Source organism: Ranitomeya variabilis, chromosome 7 (genome assembly GCF_051348905.1).
Source record: "Ranitomeya variabilis isolate aRanVar5 chromosome 7, aRanVar5.hap1, whole genome shotgun sequence".
Classification (NCBI taxonomy): domain Eukaryota; kingdom Metazoa; phylum Chordata; class Amphibia; order Anura; family Dendrobatidae; genus Ranitomeya; species Ranitomeya variabilis.
In genome coordinates, this window is record NC_135238.1 from 35,051,773 (window position 1) to 35,057,260 (window position 5,488).

A 5,488-nucleotide genomic window follows, 5' to 3' on the forward strand; every position below is an offset into this window, starting at 1 on the left:
AAATAAAATATATATATAAAAAGGAAAAATAAACCTGCATTATACTCCACGATTTAATCTACAGGAGCCCTATAGTAACTTGCAATGTTATAGATTTCATCCAATAAGAGTAGACTTAGTTCTGCGCTCCTCTTCTGGTCTCAGCTGTTTCTGGTCCTTTGTCTAACCAGTGCTATGGTTTATCGGCATGCAAAGATCATGAGCTGAATACTTTGGAATGTCTTTGTTCTGGGTTATCTGGATGAATTATATAATTGAAATAGGTAAACCCAACAAATCTAACTCTTACTATACAGCATCCACTTGTATTGAGCAGTAAAGTGCGTCTGTAATCTACAGCAAATGTGAAAGGTCTGGACTTACAATTTTAAACTATTAATCTTGATGCTATGTGGCATGATTAATTTGGACGCTAATTCATACGCTATATCTGGACACTGTGGCACGGTATATATAGCCACTATGCGGCACAGTGAATCTGGACGCTATGTGGCACAGTGTATCTGGACGCTATGTGACACGGTACATCTGGACGATTTGTGGCACAGTGTATCTGGACGCTATGTGTCACAGTGTATCTGGACGCTATGTGACACGGTATATCTGGACGCTATGTGGCACGATATATCTGGACGTTATGTGTCACGGTATATCTGGACGCTATGTGGCACGGTATATCTGGACGCTATGTGGCACGGTATATCTGGACGCTATGTGGCACGGTATATCTGGACGCTATGTGGCACGGTGCATCTGGACGCTATGTGACACGGTGCATCTGGACGCTATGTGGCTCGGTGCATCTGGATGCTATGTGGCACGGTATATCTGGACATTATGTGGCACGGTATATCTGGACATTATGTGACACGATACATCTGGACGTTATGTGGCACGGTATATCTGGACGCTATGTGGCACGGTATATCTGGACGCTATGTGGCACGGTATATCTGGACGCTATGTGGCACGGTATATCTGGACGCTATGTGGCACGGTATATCTGGACACTATGTGGCACGGTGCATCTGGACGCTTTGTGACACGGTGCATCTGGACTCTATGTGGCTCGGTGCATCTGGATCCTATGTGACACGGTACATCTGGACGTTATGTGACAATATACATCTGGACGTTATGTGGCACGGTACATCTGGACGCTATGTGGCACGGTATATCTGGACGCTATGTGGTACAGTATATCTGGACGCTATGTGGCACGGTATATCTGGACGCTATGTGGCACGGTATATCTGGACGCTATGTGGCACGGTATATCTGGACGCTATGTGGCATGGTATATCTGGACGTTATGTGGCACGGTACATCTGGACGCTATGTGGCACGGTATATCTGGACACTATGTGGCACAGTATATCTGGATGCTATGTGGCACGGTATATCTGGACGCTATGTGGCACGGTATATCTGGACGCTATGTGGCACAGTATATCTGGACGCTATGTGGCACGGTATATCTGGACACTATGTGGCACAGTATATCTGGACGCTATGTGGCACGGTATATCTGGATGCTATGTGGCACGGTATATCTGGACGCTATGTGGCACGGTATATCTGGATGCTATGTGGCACAGTATATCTGGACGCTATGTGGTATGGTATATCTGGACGCTATGTGGCACGGTATATCTGGACGCTATGTGGCACAGTATATCTGGACGCTATGTGGCACGGTATATCTGGACGCTATGTGGCACGGTATATCTGGACGCTATGTGGCACAGTACATCAGGATGTTATGTGACACAATACATCTGGACTCTGTGCGGCACACAGCATCTGGTGCTGCTTAGCACTGTGTGTCTGACTGACATATGGTTAATTATTTGGATGCCATATAACAATATGTATTGGATACCTTTTTGGATTAGCTGGTTTGAGAGGAATATTGCCCAGGATTCTCCCTCTCAACAGTTACAAAGACTCCGAGAGAACACTTGTGTATAGTGGGAATGCTCTGCAATAAACCCAGCAGCTGTGTGAGCAGGAATTGAGAATATAGAACATTTTTATTGTTATGTTAGTCCTAAAGATTTGTGATTTATGTAACTGAACATTTCTTTCTATGCTTGGACTTTATGAAAAGATAAGGACTTCAAGTAAAGTCACCACCTTCATCCTTTCTACCGCCTGTTTTCTCTATACGAGTGTGTGTATCATCTCTAAACGCTTATTTGTCTACTTTCTTACAAAGTAAAGGAAGGGTGCATTAAATGTATTTTGTTTAGATGTTTACTGTACTTTCGGGTGTGATGTTCTAGCAGCCAGGAAACCAAGTCAAAAGATTTACAACCACAATATACCGGGTGACTTATTGGTTACGTACCTGCATGAAGAAACAAGAAGACAATGATGGATGAAGATCTGTTGTTGATCAGCACATTATCTGTAATTGTTACAATAATTGTGTGCTCCTATGTCACAAGATCTCCAGTTTGACCACCAGACCTGTACATGCTCTCAAATGTAGCCAAGAGGTCAGTCACTGATTTCCTATGAACTACAGAATGATGTCATTATCTATCAAATCCTTACTGGCAGTTCTCAGACACCTGCTCTCCTCAAATAAGCTCCACCATCCTTGTTTCTCTTCATGCCCCTATGCAACTGAAAATAACATGTCTGCATTTGCTGATTAATACTACTTGGCTATACTATCTCTGTGTGTTTTGTGAAGAAACTTCAGTGTATCCTATAAAATTCAGCTTCAGACTGTTTTCCCTGCCTTCTGCTATAAAAAGAGATGACACGGAGAAACCTATCACAAGCAGGAGGCAGTGGAAATAGGCTGAAACTGAATCACATATGACACATTGAGACTCTGCAGTGTGAATCAATGGACAGCAATCCTTTGTCGCTTATGAAACTCTGCTTCCCTTAGGACAGCAGCAAGAACAATGCTAAAAACAATGAATCTAGAAAACTAGAACTGCATTACTGCCATAGAAAATGTGTGAATACTATAACATATAGAAAAACAGAGCTGCAATAATGTTACAGAAAAATGAGGGTACTTAATGCATGAATTGACCAATTCATGAGGGCCCGACAGCCAGCGTTAAGACGTACCTTTTTGTTGGGAACCTAATATGATACCTCACCTGGGCTGAAAGCCTACAATTTATAGGGCAGTTAGGAACCAGCTAATTAAAACCGCCATAGTCTGGGTGTGGGAGTGCTCAGGTCAAGAGGAGCTTACTACAAACAGCAAAAAAATGTGAACAGGTGCAAGCTAGGACAACCAAGTCAATAAAGCTAAGAAAAATTAGCTTACTTAGTGCATAAAGTGGCCCATTCATTTTTTTCTGTTTGTAGGAAACTCTTCTTGACCTGAGCACTCCCACACTCATCAGCCTATGGCTGTTATAATTACCTGAGTCCTACATGTCCTATAAATTGTAGACTATCAGCAAAAAAGAGGTATCTTATGACGTTAGGTTCCCAACAATAAGCTACACCTTAACGCTGGCTGTTGGGCCCTCATGCCTGGTTTTCTTCTGAAGTTCAGCCTGAAGCTGGGCTTCATAAGAGAATTGCAATTACACCTATATTCAGTAGTAGTAGTAGTGTATAAGCGATCAAAAATGGAAGGTATAAAATAAAATATTTGACAGTCCAATCTAAGTGTAGAATTATTTAAAACTTACGTTAAACGCTAAATAGGAATAAAAATCAAACAGCAGAATTGCCATTTTTTGGTTGTCACACTACACTAAAAAAATGTAATTGTCACAAGCGGGCCACATCCTCCTGGGAGATCTGGGGTTAGAAGATCACTACGTATTGTGTATCGCAGATCTTACATTTAGCCTGTGTGTTTGTGTCCCATATTAAATGGATTATGTTTCCTTTGGTGCTGAAGATGTTAACAACCCTTTCTATGCTGGTTAGAAACTTGCAGCTCCATCTCACAGCTGTTCCTAACCTGGTCATTTCCTCTTCCTATAAAATCTGGTCAGACCTTCTCTTCCTTGCCAGTGAAAGCTTTTCTTCTTAGCTCCTTTGAGACGCTGTGCTGAATTAGAGATCGTTGTTGCGACTGGAGATTGTTGCGTGCTGTTTTGGGGTGTATGCTTTCCTTATTGTCCTATTCCCATTTGGTTGGTACGTTCCTATCCTTCCCTATAGTCTTCTTTACCTTTTGGTGAGTTTTTTGAATGTTTGTAGCTTTCTGTTATCCCTGTCTGTCTTACGCGTTGATACACTATCATGTCTGTCCCCAACCTCCTGAGGGAGGGGGAGGAGACAGCTTAGAGAATAACAGGAGAACGGTAAGGCTAGCGGCCCAAACCTCCTCACCTTTAGAGGTAACTTTGGGAGCAGGGATAATTAGGGTCCCAGTCCTAGGAATGATTCAGGTCCCCTTTCCCTAATCATGTACAGTCACAGCATGACAGTAATTAATAGCTATCAACATGTTGTTACTTATCCAAAATAGTATAATTAAAAACTACCGCTCAGCATGCAAAAAAAACAAGCCCTCACCCAGCTCCATGAATAAAAATATAAAAAAGTTATGGGTCTCTGAAAATGGTAGTAATAAAGCTGCAGTCAAAACGCAGGTTTGTCTGCTTTTTTTTGCTGCATTTTTTTCAGGACCCCAAAGTTCAGCTTTGCTTCCATCTTGCAAGTGTGAACAATACTAGATATTAGACAATCAACACAAGACTTATGTGAAACCATAAAATATTTTTTTAAACAATTTGATCAAATTATTTTGAGGAAAACATTTTTTATATCTGAAAAAAATAGTGATTATTCTGAACAAAAAAATTGGATTTGTGTACTGTATGTAGTGCAGCAGTGAAGTTAGGTTACATGACTTCATGTACAAATACACAATTGCAAATGTAAAAACAGCAGGGGAAGATGAATTGATTATTAACTCAACGTGTTGGTAGGGCATTGTTTACTTTCACACATTGGTAGGAGATTGTTTACTCTTACACATTGGTAGGGTATTGTTTAATTTCACACATTGATAGGGGACTGTTTACTTTCACACATTGGTAGAGCATTTAGTTGGTATGGCATTGCTTACTTTCACACATTTGTAAGGCATTAATTTGGTAGGCCATTGTTTATTTTCATACATTGGTAGGGCATTGAGTTGGTAGGGCATTGTTTACTCTCACACACTGGTAGGGAGTTGAGTTGGTAGGGCATTGTTGACTTTTACTCATTGGTAGGGTATTGAGTTGGTAGGGCATTGTTTAATTTCACACATTGGTATGGGATTGCTTACTTTCACACACAGGTAGAGCATTTAGATGGTATGGTATTTACTTTCACACATTTGTAAGGAATTGATTTGGTAGTGCATTGTTTACTTTCACATATTGGTAAGGCATTACGTTAGTAGGCCATTGTTTATTTTCACACATTGGTAGGGCATTGAGTTGGTAGGGCATTCTTTACTTTTATAAATTGGTAGGGCATTGAGTTGGTAGGGCATTGTTTACGT